The sequence below is a fragment of the Mustela nivalis genome (genome assembly GCF_964662115.1).
Source record: "Mustela nivalis genome assembly, chromosome: 1".
Lineage (NCBI taxonomy): Eukaryota > Metazoa > Chordata > Mammalia > Carnivora > Mustelidae > Mustela > Mustela nivalis.
The window spans coordinates 11,516,373-11,537,044 of NC_139020.1; positions in this window are offsets into that span (position 1 = coordinate 11,516,373).

Consider the following 20,672-nt stretch of genomic DNA (forward strand, 5'->3'; position numbering starts at 1 on the left):
ATAGGCATATGACCATAGCACAGACCCGCAAGAATCAATTCTGAGGCTAAACAGAAGATACTGATATATCTCCTTTTGTGGACGGGAGGGAAGGTTGCCTCTGAAAGAACTTGAGAAAGGTGATTATGTTGTCACAAAATTGAAACAAAAGTCAAGGAGGAAGAGCAATGAGCATCTTTCCTATTTCCTTCTCTCCTTATGTGGACCTCAGACAAGGAGTTCCCCAGGACAGGCACCATCTGCCACCGGTGGAATATTCACGAGGGAAGTGGGTCCCCTGTTTTCCCCATTTGGCTTAATTTTCCTCATCCTGATTTCTAACTTGAGTCCATTGAAAATACACTTATTTTTAAAAAGAAACACCAAAAATTGACAAGGCAAGAAACAACAAAGAAAAAAAAAAGGGGGAACCCTCTTACACTGTTGGTGGGAACGCAAGTTGGTGCGGCCACTTTGGAAAACAGTGTGGAGGTTCCTCAAAAAATTAATAGAGCTACCTTATGACCCTGCAATTGCACTATTGGGTATTTACCCCAAAGACACAGATGTAGTGAAAAGAAGGGGCATATGCACCCAATGTTCATAGCAGCAAAGTCCACAATAGCCAACCTCTGGAAAGAGCTCAGATGCCCTTCAAGCAGACGGATGGTTAAAGAAGATGTGGTCCATATACACAAAGGAATATTACTCAACCATCAGAAAGGATGAATACCCAGCTGTTGTATCAAATTGGATGGGACTGGAGGAGATTATGCTGAGTGAAATAAGTCAAGCAGACAAAGTCAACTGTCTGTCATATGGTTGCACTTATTTATGGAACATAAGGCATAGCATAGAGGACATGAGAGAAGGAAAGGGAAAATGAAGCGGGGGGGGGCGGAGTCAAAAGGGGAGAGGAACCATGGGAGACTAAGGACTCGGGGAAACAAACTGAGGGTTTTAGAGGGGATGTGGGGAGGGAAAGGGGGGGTCTGGTGATGGGTATTAAGGGGGGCATGGATTGCAAGGAACACTGGGTGTTATACGCACACAATGAATCTTGGAACATGACATCAAAAACTAATGATGTACGGTATGGTGACTAACATAACATAATAATAATAAAAAAAGAAAAAAAGGAGAAAAATATATTTAGGCAGTGGAAATCCCCAACTGCCTTTTTTTTTTTTTTCTATCTATTTTACAGTGAAATCTTCCAGAACATCTGCGGACATCAGTACCTGTGACTGTCGAAGGGCAGCAGCAATCTCAGCTTTGAACACTGTCCGTCTCCTTACTTAGACCCCCAGCATTCCCTCCAGCAAGTATATGTTATTCCAAAATTGCACAGAACATGGCTGTGATTCTGGGGAGAACGCTTGGGTCAGGCTATGATAGGAAACAGGGTTCCATTCCTGGCTCTGAGGACCCCAGGGTTCCTTGTTGTCAGAGAGCTGGTGGAGGAAATCAGGAGGTCTGCCAGCCTTGCCCTGGAAGGCTGGGTTGCAGGGGTGGAGGGGCTGGATGGCTGTGAGTTTCCTGAGCCCTCCACAAACTCCAGAGTCTTTAAGTGAGGTCTTCTTGACATTTAGCTGAGATTCAACTATTGGTTTGGAGGGCAAAAAGTACGGCCATGGAAGTTCAAGCAAAACTAAGAAATTTGGCTAGTCTCAAAGTATTGGATAATCACAAAAGGAAAAATAGTAAGTGTACCATGGAGAGCCTGGCAGATATCACCTTGACCAAGTGACATGATGCCCTGAGAAGGACATGTCCCTCCACTCCAGGTTTCCCTCCCTGTAATGCACCATCCTGGTCTAATCCTGAGAACCCATCACATCAACTGCGATGGAGGCATGCTATGGGTTGAATGGTTGTGTATAACCGCCCCCCCCACCCCCACCATACATTGAAGCCCCTCCTGGTGTGGGTGTGATGGTATTAGGAGGTGGGGTCTTTGGGAAGTAATTTGGTCATGAAGGTGGAGCCCTCAGGGATAGGATTAACGCCCTTAGAAGAAACGGGAGAAAGATGCTCTTTCTCTCCACATGAGAGAGTACAGGAAGGCGGTGTCTGGATAGCAGACAGAGGGTCCTGGCCAATAGACTTCAGCCTCTCGAACTGGGAGAAATAAATATTTGTTGTTGAAGCCACTCAGCTAGGGTACTCTGTTACAGCACCCCCGGCTGCCCCAAGCGGTCATTCTACAAAAATAACTGACCTGTATTCTTCAAGATGTCACGGTCAGGAAATCAAGGAAAGACTGTGGGACTCTCATAGATCGGAGGAGGTTACCAAGACAGGACGGACTACATGCTATGTGGCCTCATGGTTTGGACAGTGAAACAGGAAAAAAAATAAATAAAGGCACTAGTGGAAAGCTGATGACATGTGAATGACTTCCGTGCTTTGGTGAATTAGATCCTGCCAACGTTCATTTCTCAGTTTTGAGAAACGCTTCATGTTTCCATAAGATATGAACAAAGGAGAAACGGAGTGACGGGCATCCAGGAGCATTCTGTTCTGTTTCTGCAATTCTTGTGTTAAGTATAAAATTATTACAGATAAAAAAAAAAAAGTGCTGCTGTGATGCATAATGGCCGAGGGCTACTGGAAACGTCTATCAGCGTTTTGGGGAGCAAGTAAACAATACGACCCTGAGCTTCTAAGAAAGAAAATTGCTTCTTTTAGGAAGGAGTTGCCAAGAAGCCTTCACGAATATTAGGCAGGCTTAGCGCCCTCGATGTGGGAAAGAAACCAATAAATTACCCAGGCTGCTAAGGAGATTATCAATGGTTTTTACTCCTCCATCCTGTTTACATCTCCCCGCTCATTAGAAGTAATGAGGATGTGCAGGTTGAGACTCAGCCAGTCTTAATTCAGTGTTCCCGTTTTGTTTACCGTCCTGTAAAACTTCCAAAAGCTTGGCTTTACCTTTAATTCAATAGCAAGATCCAAATTGAAGTAATCAAATCAAGCTACTGTTATTATGTAAAGCTATTTTCTTGGACCCCTGCTTTGAGTAAATGATTCCTATTAACATGCAGATTTGCTGGGGATTACCAGAAAGTCTCTCAAAATAATCATCAGAAGATGCCTTTCTAAAGAATACTTTGGACCAGGATTCAGTCCATAAATCTCTTCCTTCTTCTACTAAGGGACAATTCGCGACAGCTCCGTGACCAGGATAGGAAAATGAGGGCTCCTAATTTAGAGTTGATTGAAACTGAAAATACAGACCCCAGCTTCCCCCGTGTGTCTGGCTGATTGCAAATTCTGCCACAGCCCCGTCAGAGGAAGGGAATGCAAGGGTGCCAGAGGGCACGTGTGTGCCTGTGTGTGTGTGTGTGTGTGTGCACACGTGTGCGCGTGCAGAGCGGACAGGAGGAAGGTGTGAAGTCTCTGTTTCGTTTTGGTTTGGCTGCACTAGGAAAAAAAATCTCACGTAACAGAGTGAGAGGCAGCACAATGCATAGGAGAGGAAAGGTTCCACGATGAGACGGAGTTTGCTCCACTGCTGTTTCCCAGGAATGAGTACCTCAAAGTTTCTGAGCCTCGGTCACCTTAGCTGTGAAATAAGGGCATTAGTTACATGGACCTTTTAGGGCTGTTGACAAGATGAAATGAGCAAATCCATATAAGGGCTAACTCCTGAAAGGACGAGCATTGCAAAAGAAGAATATTCCCATCTTACTTAAAAGGTAAATAAACACACACACACACACATTTACTTCTGTATATGCACATAATATAATCTTCACTTCACTTATTTGTAATAGGAAAAATCAGAAGCAATGTCAATGTTGAAGGGAAGCAGACTATGCCCCCTAAAATATGATTGTCGGAGTTCAGGACTTGTCACCCCAACATATGCCACTTTGGTACATTGATTAATTTGAGCCGAAGGTGCTGGAAAACAGCAGGTGCAGGAGAGACACCGATCTCCCTCCTCTGCCTGAAGACAGTTCCTCCAAAGGACCTCAGGGTCGTCATCAATCTCCTCTGGAAGTGCCTTCAGCAGGGAAGATGGACTCTCATCACAGGAGACGAGAGGCTCAAAGTCGGCACCGCACCCAGACACACTCTGTCTCCAACTGCCAACCTCCCATCAAGTCTGCTGAAGGCCCTTTTAGCTTTCCTAAAAACTGTTTGCTCTAGCCTACAAGACCTACATCCCCGCCCCTTCCCCTATGAAGCTGGCATTTAATCCTGAGTTCTGAGCCACGAGGGAGTTACTGGTAGTTCCCTGGATAGCTCCCACCTATACCCAAGGTGGTGTGTTAATGAGCTTCTGTTTGACTCAGCTGTAAAAAAGGATGCAATCTTGCCATTTGGAACAATGTGATGGACCTACAGGGTATTGTGTTAAGTGAAAAAAGTCCGACAGAGAAAGACACTACCATGCGATTTCACTTACAAGCAGAATCTGAAAAACAAGACAAAGGAAGAAACAAACCAGGACCCATCAGGGGAGAGAACACGCTGCCGGTTGCCAGAGGGGAGGGGCTGGAGGGCGAGCAAAATGGGCGAGTGGGAATGGGAGGTACAGGTTTCCAGTGTCAGAGTGAGTAAGTCCTGGGGATAAAAGGCACAGCACAGGGAATATAGTCAGCGGTACTGGGATAGCGTCCTGTGCTGACAGACGGCAGGGACACTAGCGGCAACACAACTCTAGACTTGTCGTACCTGAAACTCAGGGAACATTATGTGTCAACCAGTCTTCCGTAGAGACCGAGCAGAGCAAATTACACGGCAATAAACAAATGAAACAATTTGTTCTTCTCTTGTTAATCTTTCATTACAGGGGTCTTGGCTAAGAACCCAGGAGGTTAGAGGGACAATTATTTTTCCTCGCCTACAATGTCCATCCACAGGGAATGGCCAAATGATAGAACATTCCCTCAACGAGACATTATGCTCTCCTTAAAGTTATTACTCCGAAGCTATTTGGCAATGTTCAGGGGGTAAGGGGATCACAAACCACTACGCACGTTATACTGATAACTGTAAAAATACAAATGTATCTGGGCAAACAAGTGAGCGGGAGTACAGAGATAGTAAGGTAGTTCTATTCAAGTTGCGCGATTGTGGGCAATTTCTGCCCCTCTGTTTTGCAGCTTTTTAATAATTATTTTTAATTTTTTTTCAAAAGTGAAAAGACTTTAGATAAAGAATAACACTGGAAATAAGAATTTAGTGCCTGCTGTCATCAAGATATCCCTTTTCATTATTATTTTTTTTAAGATTTTATTTGTTTATTTGACAGACAGAGATCACAAGTAGGCAGAGACGCAGGCAGAGAGAGAGAGAGAGGGAAGCAGGCCCCCTGCTGAGCAGAGAGCCCAATGCGGGACTCGATCCCAGGACCCTGAGATCATGACCTGAGCCGAAGGCAGCGGCTTAACCCACTGAGCCACCCAGGCGCCCTCCCTTTTCATTATTAAAGATTTGATTTATTTACTCGAGAGTGGGAGCTAGAGAGAGGGCGCAGAAGGAGAGGGAGAAGGAAGCCCTCCACTGAGCAGAGAGTCCGACATGGGGGTCTATGCCTGGACCCCAAGATCATGACCTGAGCAAAGGCAGACCCTTAAACTTAAACAACCGGCCACCCAGGTGCCCCAGGATATCTTCACTTCTCATGGTTCCCCCTCCCTCCTATAGCTGGGCCTTCACCCCATCTATAGGTAAGTCTGTGTTTCTCCAGAGAGTCCTAGTTTCTTCCCAGGAAAGAGGTTGTTTTGCAGCACGTGGATGCTGTCTTGCTGAGACCAAGTGGAGCTGAGATCCAAACTCTGCTCTCGGGCCAAAGATTTGATTCAAAGTTTTGGGAGGATGTTTTCCCCCTGAAGCTTTTAGGGATTTGGTTTCAGTACTTCCTAAGGTGACATGGTGACATACATATTTGGGGCCCACTTTATTTACAAGATAGACTTTATAATGAACAAATTCTGACACTGACCTATTTTAAGTGGTAAGTGATAAAATTAATACAAAGCTTATCAGCAAGGTGAGATATTACACCCTTCATTCCTGTAGCTGTTAACTACAATTGACGCTCTGCTATTCCCCCTCTTAGTGGTTTCTATCCTATCTTCCTTGATGAATGCATGTGCTGGAGATTTGAAAGCAGGGTGTGGATGCAAATTCAGAGGGGCTGCATGTTAACTGTGTATGAATTATTACCCCTAACCAAGAAAACAGAACCAAAAAGAAAGTGCACTTCTGTAGTTAAGTGTTAGAGTCCTTTAGCAATTCTATCTTTGAAAGCATCCTTTTCAAAAAAAGCAGTGAACAGGGCTGCCTGGGTAGCTCAGCCAGTTAAGCATCTGCCTTCAGCTCAGGTCACCTTCCCGTGGTCCTGGGATGGAGCCTGGCCAGGGTCTGGCTCCCTGCTCAGTGGGGAGTCTACCTCTCCCTCTACAGATATTCTCTCTCAAGCAAATAAATAAAATCCTTTTTTTAAAAAGCAGGGAACAGTATTTAGATAAAGTCAGGGTGGGGGCAAGTAGGAATCTAGAGAAAATGTTTTCTTCTTAACTTTGCCAAAGTTCTAATCAAATGTATGAGGAAGGTGCACAAGTTTTTATTTACTTTACAATAGCAGCTAGAGGGTTTGTCTAAGAAAAATCACAAGTTCCCAGATTGTGATGGAAAGGCTGTCTAAATCCTGAGCACATTTTGCTATTTATAGCCCTCAACACAGAGCTGACCAGAGCCAAAGGTCTGGGGACATTCCTGAGCCCCTGGGGAAGAGGCTGTAGGCTTGTTCATTTCCTCTACCTCTGCCAGTCTTTGGCTTGTCCCAAGCAAACAAGCAGCCAGTGTGACGGGAGTCTACCTCCCCTAAATTTCAAGCACTGTTTTTAATGGCCTGTGGAAGTCATTTGCACTTTCTGCATATATATTTTTTAATTTCAGAAGATGTTGGGGAAGAAAGAGAAGAATCTAGAGGCAGTCCACTGGATTATAAAGTCTTTGAGAACTGGACCAATCTCCAGCCATCTCTGTGTCTCCATAGTCTAGCACAATGCCTGATGAAAAGCAACAATAGTAAAACAAAGTAACTCATTTTTCCTGAACGCTTACTCCGCACCAAACCCCCTTTATTCATCGACTCATTTAATTCTTGCAGCGATCTGATAAGTATCTACTATGATATAATATTTCTTATGCAGTTAAGGTAATGAGGCTCAGAGAGGTAAGTAACCTGCCCACAGATACACAGCCAGAGCTACAGTTCAGGTCTCTAGGTCAAATCCCCTGCCCTTAACCACTGGGCTGCCCTGCTTCAGAGCTCATGGTAGGTGCGCCGTAGAAGTCGGAATAAAAGAATGCCATTGTAGAAATATTTCTAAAGCACCTGGGTGGCTCAGTCAGTTAAGCATCTGCCTTAGGCTCAGGTCAGGAGCCCAGGATCCTGGGATCGAGCCCCACATTGGGCTCCCTGGTCAGTGGGGAGCCTGCTTCTTCCTCTCCCTCTGTCTGCTGCTCCCCCTGCTTGTGCTCTTGCTCTCTGTCAAATAAAAAATAAAATCTTAAAAAAAAAAAAGATCTCCTAAAAAGAAAAGTATTTCTAGCCTATGCTGTGAAAGAAACTCAGACTTATCCTATTCTAATCCACTTACTTCTTTCTCAGAACTGGCGCGAAGCCTTTCGGAGCCAGACCCCAGATGTTCCCATTGAGATGCTTACTGTTAGGACTGGTACTGTGCTAGGAGGATGTTCAGTGCTCCCTTGGAGGCATTAAGTGCAATTCAACTGCTATTTATTTATTTATGGCCGGGATTACTGGGAGGAACCTCAGTGTTACAAGGAATAAGGAAATCTCATTCTGTAAGGAGAACAGGTACTTTATCAGCAAGGTCCTAAAATAGAAGGTTCCCCCTGAAGCAGAATCTGGAGGTAGAGAATGTTCTGGAACTCTGGGGGCAGTTCCTTTGGATTGAGTTCATTTTGTGTAGTCTCAAAACTCTAAATCCCAGTGATGAAAGCAAAACCCAGCACAACCCATTTACATGCACATACAAACCCAAAGCCAAAACCCAAATAATGATTTATGTCGTTCCTAGATGCACACAGAAGTCCTACCACTGGAAAAGAAGGACACTGGCAGATGCTGTGGATGTAACCCCGAAACAGAGCCAGGAGGGCAATGGGGTGGAGGTGGCCAGAAAGGGGGTCTTTCTTAAAAAAAAAAAAACAAAAAACCCCCCAAAAACCTGAAAACATATTTTAAAACATTTAAAAGACACTGAAAACAAATGCAAAAGTATGTTAATAGTTGTCAATTCTGGAGGATTCCGTGCAATTCTGTGCCCTTTTCTGTGTCTTTAAAATTTACCAAGTTAAAAAAAAAAAAAAAGACATAGTACCCTGATTTGCATAATTTCTCTGAGTGAACAAAAGGACGCAGGGAAGTTTCTAGCAGCTGGTCTTCCACAACAATCCAATCAGCTCCCTGTGAGTGGTGAGCTTCCATTGACCCTGGCAAACAGGAGTCTCAGGACTACATGGCAGGGACCCATGGTCACAGGGAGGAAAACCCCAGATTTAGAGGGAGGACTGTCCTAGGTTTCTCGAATTTTTTTGTGTCCAGAGAAAGAAGTCCGTTTTGTATCAGGATCCTGCATGGGCATGTGACATGCACACACACATACACACACACTCCTGAAATAAAATTTCATCAGACTCCTCTTAGTTACAGATGATGCATTCTGATATTTCTATGTTTTAAATGCGAGTGGAGACCCATTACATTGATTTCAGGACTACGAATGGCTGGTGAGTCTCAGTTTGAAAAGTACCAAAGGGATAACCTTTATGGGTCCTGGGAGGTCAATGCTCTGTGCCTCTTTTCAGAGAGTTTTTGGTCCCCCCCCCCCCCCGTCTCTTGTACTTGCCTGACCCTGACCTACCCATTCTTTAGGCTTCTGGTCAAATCCCCTGTCTTCCAAAAAGACTCCCTGATGCTCTAAGGCAAAATGAATTTCTCCCTCTAAGAGACTTCCGCTTACTTTGTGTTCTGTATGACATTCCTCCCCCCCTTTCCTCATTCATCCAAGTTGGGTGGTTTTTTGTTTGTTTGTTTGTTTGTTTTACATTATGTTCTAGGCACTGTCCTAGGCACTGAGACGACAATGGGAAACAAAACAGTTTGCTCTCATGGCACTTTCATAAGACCCAGAGGAAACATGTAACAAAGAAATAGTTATGTAGTCAGTATCAGATGGCCAAGTAGGCTGGTAATCTTTAAAAAACACTGGATATAAAAGCTGGTTTCCATCTCATCATGCAGCCAGAGCTCCAATTACAGCTAAGTTGCTCCCCCTCTTAAATACAAATTGGCAGCCAAAATTCATTTGAGCATCTGAGGAAAACTCCAATGGAAAAGATGAAAATAAAAAGAGCAAAGATGAGCCCAGAAGAAATAGAGGCAATTCAGTAAACATTTCAATAAATGAATAAACATTCCAATACACTTAAAACAATTATTTTCTCAGAAATATAAAAGAAGATATTCATTCATGAAACAAGAACAGGAAGATATAAAAATGGATCAGTCAAAGAACCAGAAATCTTAAAAACTAAAATAGAATAACTGAGTTAAGGAATAAAATATAATCAAGGAAATTTCTGAGGAACACATCATTTAGCAATATGGAGACATAAATTCCAGAAAAAAAAAGAAAACCAGCTAAAAGAGCTGAATATCATTGCATCAGGGGAGTGAACGTGAGATTCTAGGAGTGGAGCAGAAAAATGTGTTTCTGTCCAATGCATTTATGTACTGTTTGATTTCCCAGTGACAGGTTGTATGTTGATAAAAATAAAAAGTATCTTTTCAAATTGCTGACATATTTTTTAAGACTCTGGAAACACACGACAAAAAGTTCAATACCTTAAGGGATAAATACATTTATTATATATGCTTTGGGGACACGATATCCATAAACGACACTGAATAGTAAAATTCTTATTTTGATCCAGGTTGTTGAGGGCACGGTACAAAATTTTGTGAATTTTCCTAAAAGGCAGGATGTAGTCTAATTGGGTTGGCTGGTGGGTGAGGGGGTAGCTTGCCTTTGGACAATTGTCGGGGAGCTATTCAGGACTCTAAGCTTTTATTTCCCTAATGACCTTTTCAGTCTCCTGCATTCTTCTCTGTGGGGTTGCACAAGACTTGGCAAAGCCCAGGCTTTCACACATCTCCTTGAAGAGACAGAAAGATTATACAGCAAAGATACTTTATACCCCAAAGAAGCAAATGGCTGGTGGAATTGCTGAGACCCCAGCTAGTATCAGGAGGAAGGACACTAATCCAAGCTTCTACATCTTACATCAGAAAATGAGACCGGGGGTGGGGGAGAGAGGGTTGGGGAGGGGTGCAGAGGAGGGACAGTGCACATAGAGAGAAGGGAAAAGACAGCATAATTCAGGGGCCTTGTTTCTCACACTTACTTCCATTTCTTCTCTCTGGTGAAAAGTGAGGCCGGATGAGTCAGTCTCTGGGTTGTCCTGAAGCTCTAAGGATTCTCTTGCAACCTTGTCCCTTTCCCTTGTCACTTTCTATCCTGCCTTTGAGACATCACTCCCCAGCAAGTGTGGGCACGGCACGGCACGCCGTTCCCTCCTTGGGATTAATAGCCCATGGTGGCATTCTGGAGATGGCAGTTTGTAATGTAAAGAGGCTGAATTGTTTGTTTAACAGTCAAGTGACAAATTATTTAATTAGCACATATGCCATTTGTCTCCACAGCTGTGATCATTGGTACTAATTACAAAGCAGTTTAATTTATTGTAGATATACTGCTCCCTAATGCTAATGGGGTCATTATGAGTGGCCATTATGCCCCGGTATCATGTTTGGAAATGAGAGCAATCCCTTCACGTGGGGAAAAGCACACCTTCAGTCCCCACCAATACGTGCAGTCGTGACTGTCCCCAGTCCCAGGAATTGTCAAAGATCAGCACTCCTCTGGGAATGTCTTCACTCCAACTTCGAGGGCCAGAGCTTGGACCTGGTGAAGGCAGAGAGCCACCAGCTTTTCAGCCCTACTCCTGCTTCGATCTGCAGACTAATGGCAGCGTGGACCCCGGCACTGGCCATTCACGAGGTCCCTCCACCGCTCTCACTCCCGAGGGTAACCTTTTCCCTTCTCACTGCCCTTAATCAAGAGAGGTTTCCTGGAGCCTCCTATGAGAAAGTCAAAACCATGTGCCCGCCTTGGGACAAATCCTGGAGGCCGGATGGGCTTTAGCAACTTACACACACAGGATAGCCCTGTGAGCAGCGGGAACTGAGGCCACACTTGCCACTGCAGCCCAAGGATGGCAGGAGTGGGGGGTGGGCGAATGGTGGGAGCGGGCAGGTGAAGAGTTGAGCACAGACCTAGTCGGGGAGGAGGTGGCTGTCTCCCCACATCTCCCATTAAACTCTATATCTGCCTCCAGTCAAGGCAGTGGGTGTGAGGTCGAGGAGTTCGGTTTGATTTAAAATGTAGTCCAAATGCAATGATGCAAAACTCACTGGGGACAGGCGGTGGGGAGTGGGAGGTAAGGACCCCAAACTCCGTCGAGTGTCACTGGTGATGTTGCCTGATGTAAGCCAGAAGTCAAGAGCAGAGCCCTCACGGCTGGTGTGCAGGAGCCACACGTTAAACAGCCAGGCCAATTCACGACCTTTCTGGAAAGCAACTCCCCATCTATTTCTTCATTACCCCCTTCACACCCTGAGATGCAGGCAGGGGAGGCGGTCTCCCTGACGGGCAGGGGGGCGCCCGGGGCGGGGGGGCCGGCTCAGGGCGGCTCAGGGGCCTTGGGGCGGCGGGAGGAGGTTGCCAGATAAAATAATGGACACCCGGGTCGATTTGGATTTCGGGTAAGTAATACCGTTTTTGAGTACTCATCGCTGACCTGAAATCCAAATTTAAAAGGGCGTCCTGTGTCTTTAGCTGTGAAATCAGGTATTCCCAGGCGACAGAAAGACGGAGGAGACCAAGGCCAGGACATCTCTTTCTAAAATCTTTGGTTGGGGACTCAAGGTTATGTCCACCGAATACCCCTGCCTGCTTCCAGCCACACACTGCAGACAAAACCTCCAGGCCTGGAGTGAGGCCCCTGCAGGCACTGGGTAGCTGGGCATCCTACCCCAGGCCCCACCAAGGCTCCAGGAAATGCTTCCCTGTGGAGCTGAGGCCTTTCCTGGTTGGTGCCGGCGGGACCCTGTCTCCCTGGGCACGTTTCCCCAGTCACTGTCTTGGATAAAAGGCTTTATTAAATCAGGCAAACGTCAGCCCCACAGCTCAGTGGTAAGTTAACCAGACAACAAGAGGGGAGGGATGAAAGTCCTCGCAGCAGCCCCGACATAAAAGGAGGCCTCGGGGGGGCGGCGGTGGTGGTGCCCACCAAGGGGACAGTAAGCAGGCCCCGGCCCTACTTTTCAGGTGGCCACTGCCCAGAACTCTGTCAGCTGTGCCCACCCCCTCTCCCCCACAGACGGCAAATTAAAAACAGCAAATGTAGCTCTATTCTTGATTTTCTTCCCCCTGCCCCGCTCCCCGTCTTTACTTTTTTTTTTCCCTTTCCTTTTTCTTTTTCTTGTCAATGTAGAATACAAGGCCACTGCCAAAAACATATCCCACACAATCAAACATCAGATGGTGACTCCTTTCCCACAGCTTGTGTGAGTGAAAACAGTGAAATTATACCCATGTTTCAGCGGCGAATCCCCTGGTGTTCTAGCGGAGGCCGCCCCGCACCCGCTCTTGTTTGCGGCTTTTTGTTCCTGCGTCCGCAGTGTTTTTAGAGCTGGACACCATTCAGCCCGCATTCAGCATTGTATGTCCCTTCACATATGGTTCGTCCGCTCCAAATGTGTGCATGTACCCAGAAAATGCAGCTTTTCATTATGTATTCTCTATGTAACAGAAAAGATTAAGATATAAGCCCGGTGAATGCGGCAGGAATTAGTTGGACAGATGAATAAGGGAAAAATGAATCTGGAATGATGGTGGATTTGGTCTAATGATTGTGGGAGGGCGTTAAGAACTTGCTGGTAGGTTTCAGCCCTTTTAATCCCAGGCTGTGTGTGTATTTTGGCAGGAGAAATGCTCCTTCAGAGCTCCGTCTGGAAGGGTACAGTAAGAGACAGGCAGGCACAGAGACGCACACAGCTACCCCTCCGGCTGACGCAGACCACAGCCTTCCAGGAGGCTTGCTCCCCAGCCACCCGTGTCTCCCACCTTGCTGCCACCACCTTTCAACGTCCTCCTTTTAAAATAAAAATGGGGAGCCTCCGCGCCATTGATGATGCCTTCTCTTTGTATCTCATTGCATTTGATTTGTCCGGCCTCGGCTAAAGGATCCAGGCCGAGAAGGGGTTTGATTCTGAGCGGTCAACAAAAGCTTTAAAAAAAAGGTGCATAGATGCTTTTTCAACTGGTGCCCAAATTAGAAAAACGAAGGGGGCCATTTTTTTTATTTTTTAAAGTTGTGGTAAAAAAAAAAAAAAAAAATTGTGGTCATTTAAAATGCATAAATTGGGTGCCCTTTGAGACAAAACCTATTTGGTTACAAGTGTGGGTTGACACAGTTGTTTTCGATCAGCGTTTGCAAAAGGTGTGTGCGTTTAATATCATTTGTTTTATGGAAGCCAGACGAGAGGAAGACAGAAAATTGGAGACCTAGGTTTACTTGTTTCTCAAAACAGTTTCCAGCGAAAGATTTTTTTTTTCAGCTAATTTTGATTGAAAATCAAGATTTGCATCACAATAGAGATATTTCAAAAGTGTAAATACAAAAGCCTGCAACTTCAGAGACCTCTTGGTCAGATGTGCTGGTTGGGGACAATCATGTCTAAAGGCTCTGGGCAGGGGCTGTTTTCGGATTCATACCTAGTGGAGGCTCTGTTCACTGCCGATTGCAAAATTCACACGGCGGAGTCTTCCAGAAACTCACATGTGACTATTTAGTGCCCAGGAAGAGGCATGTATCGACACTTCAGCTTTTAACGAAACTACGTAATTTAACTCACGGTGTATTTGATGGGTGGAAAGGAAGCATAGTCATCAGATAGTTTGACTAATTTGCATCAGAAACCTTCTAGAGATTAATAAAATTGGACAAATGCTACCTCCTTGCGTTGTTGCATGTTTTCTTTATTTTGGTGTTCCCTTGCATAATGGTGGTCTCCAAATTAGACAAATTCCTTTATTTGAGTAAAAAAATGAATATTTTGAAGCCACACCCTCTCTATGAAAAGTTGTATCAGTATTTTCCTCTTTCAATTTAAATAAGTTTGTTTTCAGTTTTTACTCACGATGTGATCAGTATTTGGTGATTTTGCTGTTAGATTTATATTATTCTCATAGAAGGGTTAGCAGCCTCAAAGTTTCTTTTCCGCAGCTAAAAACGAGAGATTTTTCTAATGCCTCCCATTCCCACCAACTTGTCATTCAGATGCATGACGACTATTAATGCAAACCAATTTTGTTTGGAGGCTCCAAGTTGTGTTTTTCTTCATCCATCCCAGGATGCTGGGCGTGTGGAAGAACAAAGCATCAGTTAAAACATCGTACAGTTTTCAAACCAGCTTTTATACAAGTGGGTGTCTTTTTGATGACACCTTAAAGGGGAAAAAGTGCTGATGTGTATTTCATCTTCCTATTTTTAGTTAAGACTTAATACATCTGGTCCTTTCCCTCCTTGGCTCTTGGCTGGGAAGTAAGGGCTTTAGGTTCTGAGCTTTCCAGTGCAAGCTGGCCTGCGCTAGCAGAGGTGGCTATCCCCGCGTCCTAGTGTAGCTGTTTATTTTCAGACAATTCCTGGGGTATCCTTTTCTCTTGGGTCCCTTGCAAGTAGCACAGCGAGGCATAAAATCTCTCCTTCGGCCTAGATAATCTGGAGTAATTTTCCACCATGCTTTTCCTTTTTTCACAATGGGAGTTGTGTTTCCATTTCAAACAGTTTACATCTCCATAATAAGCACGCACAATCTCTCTCTCTCTTTTTTATCCCAGAAAATTTAATTGCATCCTAGAATCTCAATAAACAGGCGGGGGTTGCAATAAACAAACCCAAAAAAGTGGTGTTGGCAGAAGACTTAGATCATAATTTGCCCGACGGGACAAAACAGCCATGCCTTCTGCATTGTCCTCCTGTACATTTGGGGTTATTATCGGTATCCTGTCTTCTAAAGTGTCTTTCTGTGCTAAACACAGGGCTGGACCGTGGAAAATCAAAAAACAAACTGGCATTTGGAAGGGCAATAACTTTTCCCGGAGAAGGAAGGAATCTACCATTTACCCATTATTTCAGACTTACTTCTGGTTCTCTACAGCTTCCAAGGTAACAAATGAAGACCGGTCGCCCACCTTCAGTCTTGCAGCCGAAGAAAGCAACAGAAGCCTTCTCTCCAGGAATTAGAAAAGGAAACCTGTTTGCTTTTAAGGTTTCCGAGTCCTCCCATAGAGATGAAAGGGAAATTAAAGTGAGTTACCTCTGTGGGATCGCCAAAGTAAAAACGGGTCGCTTTATCCAGGCTCTTCAGAGCTCTTTAAGATGTGAAGGTTTGGAATGAAATCCCTGTAATACTTTCATTCACCAAGTCGAGATTAACAGCACTGGTGTTGTGTCTTTGCGGGGGAGCCTCCAGAAGGCATTTGGAAATCGAGATTGTATGGCTTTGAAACACTTCCTCTGCAGAACATATCAGAAAAATGGATTTGATTTTATTCCCCAATAAAGATTCCTTTGGCATCTGATTTAAATTCATTAAATCTTTTCACCCACACAGCTGCGTTTTTCCACATCTGATTTTTATGTCTCAAATATTCCTGGTTCTCTTTCCTGCTCCGCTCTTCCGTGTCACTTGTAAAAACAGTCACTGGTGGGTGACGCGTGGTCCTCGCTTCTTAGACACCTTAGATGGCAGCCCAGAGCTTGTCTTGCCACGCTGCTCCCACTCCCCTGCTCTCTACCACCGCCCCCCTGTCACCAGGGTTTCCATAACAGTATTTGAGATCGCTGTATTTGGAAGTAGATACATGTGTTTTCAAATAAGATCAGAGAGAAGTCGCTTGGGATCTGAGTAGATTTACTATGAAGTTATTTATTGGACTTCTGTATGGCCCTAGAAAACAGAGTGAATGTAAAAAGTAAAATAGAACTGGTGCCATGACTGAGTGAAGAAAGTGGCTCTGGGCAAGGGAAAAAGTGAGCTCTGCATTCCGGGATGATCTTCGAAACTCAGGCTCCTGTATCCAGCGTGATGGTCTCTCTAGGAAAGACGCCTGGGTCTCTCCCAAGTACAATTTCAGACTTTTGTCTTCCTTTTGCTGGCTTTCCCTCTTTCTCTGCATCTGAATGTGGTTCATTTTCAGGGACTGCTTTTTGCACATTGGGAGGATTTTACTTTTCAAAGGCCAGAAAACGAATGGCAGAGCCTGGCGGCTGCCTGCTCTTAACCCCCACCATCGGCTGGGCCCTGCTGGCTGTGCACTGGGTGATGAATCCTGGGGAAACAGCTTAATCCCATACAAGCCTCCCTGCAGATTCTGTCCCTGGCATTGTGTCTCATAACCGGCTGGGGTGAATACCACATTGATCCTAAAATAGCACTCCCTCTATGGATCCCAGACAGCAGGTATCATGTCTTAGGGCAAAGAAAGGGACAAGGTGAGACCCCCAGAGAAATGTGTGAGCTTCTTATTGTCAATTGGTTTGGTATTTCTGTCAGCTGTTTTATGGGTGTCTGATTAATCCTAGTGGTGGCCAGGGGCAAGCCAGTATTTCATTGCATCTAGGAACAAAACTTTTCCTCTGTTGGACAGAAGGTGGTCTGTCCAGGTCAGGGTATGGGTCATTGGAAGTGCAGTCATAGGAAGCCTGTGTTTTCCCAGTGACCACTTGTTACAATTAGTTATATTAAAAAAAAAAAAAAGCTAACATACGGTGCATTGACACTTTTGTGGGCTTCTTAGTCTGGATGATACGATTGTTCTAGAAAACAATGTCAGCATCTTTGTTTGAATGTGGGGAGTACAGCCATATTTCAAGTAGCAAAATCACTACACTCTGAGCCATTTGGGGGTTTCATTTCCTTCAATGTCTGGAACTCTCTTCTGCTCAGTGCTAAATCCCAGTGTCTTAAATGAAAAGGCAGAAGTGAAGAAGGGGTAAATTGAGCGAGACAGCATCTGCAAACTGTCCTAGCCAGCTTTCCGATGGGGCTGACAAATCTTTGGCAGAAATGAAATTGGAAGCAGGTTTCTTGAATCTTGGGACAGAACGCCCGTGGACTCTGGCAGAGAAGTCTAGACATCCCTACCATCCGTTCTCTTCTGCTTCCTTCACTGTAGAGACCCCCGTGTAGAGCTGGGCCTGTCTGCTTGGAATAGCAACAATGTATTTCATAGGACTGGAAGTGTGTGTAGCCTTGTGACTCAGTTCTGGCAAAGGCGGGAGGTAGAAATGGTATACACCTTCGGGAAAGTGTCTTTGAGGGGAAAGGGCTTCCCTTCTATGCTTCCTTCCCTTCTTTCCTGCTGACTGGAATGCAGATTTGATGGCTGGATGCCTGACAATGTAAGAAAGTGTGCTAAGGAGGCAAAGCAGCTATCTGTGACCCAGTGAAGGAGAGCCATCCCACCAGCCCTGGACACACGGGTCTTTTTGGGTCTTTTCAAGTGACTTTTATTTGGGTTTCAGACAGATGAACCTAATTCAAGAAACACAGGTCCTCAAGGGAGTCTCCCTTGGTCCTGCCAACTTCAGATCAAAGTTCTAAAATGCTTATTTCAATGTGAGTCTCTGGACTCAACTGGAAAGACAAAGTGAAAAGATAAAACCCAGGGAATTCAGCCCCAGGTGACAAGCTGGCCAGATCCACAGCTCTCATGGACAAAAATTGGCCTTGTATGAAACAAACCATCCAGTAAAGAGATCCCTTCAGGCTGATTGTATAGGTAAGGAAAACTGATTCTCAATTAATATATATTTTTTTCATTTTCAGCTGGTTTTTGTAGCTTTGTGCAGATTCTTCACTTGGCTAGACAGGCCCCAGAGATATTAGGAAGAGAGAGAATTCAAATGCATACATGCTTGTATAAGTAAATAAATAATCAATAAATAAGGCTAGAGGACTCCAAAACTAAATGCCCAGTGATGAATTATTTGAACCTCACTACTTTTCCTTTGTGAAATGGAAATGATAGACATTTAAGAGCTTTCCTTCCAATTTTACCTTCTCCAACACCATTAAAGCAAGGCCTGGACCCATGTAGCAGATTTGTATAAACCACTGGACCAATGAGAACTTTAGTCCCTCTATGTAGCGAGCTGCTAACATCCAGCAGAGGTAGCAGGGGGAGGCCACCCCTAGTGAGGTAATCCAGACTTCAACAATGGATATCCTCATGCAAAAGAATGAAATTGGACCCCTACCTCACACTACACACAGACTTAATTCAGAATGGATTACAGACCTAAATAGAAGAGCCAGAAGTATGAAGCTTTTAGAAGAAAATATTAGGAGTAAATCTTTGTGGTCTTGGATTAGGCAATGTTTTCTTGGATGTGACACTCAGAACACAAACAACCAAAGGAAAAAAATAGATAAATAAATTGTACACATCGAAATTAGAACTTTTTGTGCTGAAAATAAGGCCTTCAAGAAAGTAAAAGGACAGCCCACAGAGAAGGAGAAGACGTCTTCAGATCGTATATGTGAGTATCCACAATGCATAAGGAACACTAACAACTTAATAATAAAAAGATAAATAACCAAATTTAAAACTGGGCAAAGGATGTGAGTAGACATTTCTACAAAGTAGCTATACAAAAGGCCAATAAGCTCATGAAAAGATGATCAATACTATTAGCCACAAAGGAAATGCAAATCAAAACCACAATGCGGTACTGCCCCACACACTGACGGACTAGAATCAAAAAGGCACACAATCATAAGTGCTGGTGAGGATTTAGGCAAATTGAAAACTTTATCCACAGCTGGTTAAAATGTAATGATGCAGCTCTTTTGGGAAACAGTTTGGCAGTTCCTCAAAAGCTTAAAAATTGAGATGGGGTGCCTGGGTGGCTCCATCGGTTGAGCATTTGACTTGGGTCCTGATCCTGAGGTCTTGGGATGGAGCCCCATGAGGGGTTCCCTAATCTGCGGAGGGTCTGCTTGTCTCCCTCTTCCTCTGACCCTCCTCCTGCTCATGTGTTGAAAATAAAATCTTTAAAAAAGCGTAGAGGTTCCATGTGGCCCAGGAATTTCAGCTCTTGTTTTTAACCAAGAGAAAGGAAAACAGTTGTATACAAATGTTTGTAGCCACAGTATCCACAATAGCTAGAAGGTGGAAACAGCTTAAATGTCGATCAATTGGAGGATGGATAAGTAAAAGTGGTATATACATGGGGTGGGATATTATTCGGTAATAAAAAGGAGTATGGAACTGAGATATGCTCCAAATGGATAAACCTTGGAAATATTATGCTAAGTGTTAGAAGCCAGTTACAGAAGACCACACACTGTACAATTCCATGTATATGAGATGTCCAGAATAGACACATCTATTAAAAAAAAAATAGATTCGTGGTTGCTAGGTATTGGTGAGATGGGAGAATGGGGTGTGACCCCTAATGGGCTTTTCTTGTAATGAAAATATTCTGAACTTACATTGTGGTGACAGTTATACAACTTTGTGAATGTATTAAAGTCATTGAATTGAATACTTTAAATGAAGGAATTTCATGACATACAAATTTTACCTCAACAAAGATTATTTTTTTAAATGGAAGTAGAATTAACCAGCAGCCAAAATGACATGGGACCAAGGACAAAGAGACTGTACCCGCAACGTGGGGTTAAGGTTTCATGTTGCTAAATGCCTCATCTTCAGGATCTGGGTCTGGATAGCCTAACCCAGTTTGTGCTTGATGCCTGAGCCTTTCTGCCTGGACCAGAACTCCCTGGACTCCGACATGTGTCCTGCTTAGGCAGCAAGCTGCATGAGCCCCTTTCGGCTTAGTTTGTGCCAGACCCCACTGTTTCCTGGCCAGCCCATCCCTCTCTGTGTTCCTGGTGTGAGCACTCTGCATCTGTGTAGTAGCAGCTGTCCTGGATGGAGACCTACTATATACCAGATGAGGTCTTAAGGGCTCTACGTCATGATTCATCTGATTTTCAGAATAATTTTCTTCAAAATAAGTTCTATTTTTCTCAATTTTAAGGATATGGAATATGAGCCCCAGGAGATGACCAAGTTTGTATAGCAGGTCAATGGAGGAGGACTGAAATCCAACTCAGGAGATGATCGTTGACCATCTACCACTTGCTCCGGCTGGCCCTTGATGACAATAGGTTGGTGGAGGCAAAGATCTTGACCTCTAGGTCTTGTCTCCTGGGGCAAAGTCACATTGACATGGAGGGACTGCACTTTGGAAGCCCTTCTCCTTTGAGATCTCCTTGGATCCCTTTTTATCCTTCCCGTAGCCAGCCAAGAGCTCTGCCCCCCATCCCCCGCCTTGAACTACAGGAACCCTGCTTTGTTGGAAGACATAGAGCTGGAAGTGCTTGGGAATTCATCTTCCCCCAAGGCAATGACTCTTCTCCTCTAACTGGTGATGTTTAAGCAAAAAGTCCTACCCTCTTTGCCTCCCCTGGGGACAACGGACACTCCACCGTCCCCTAC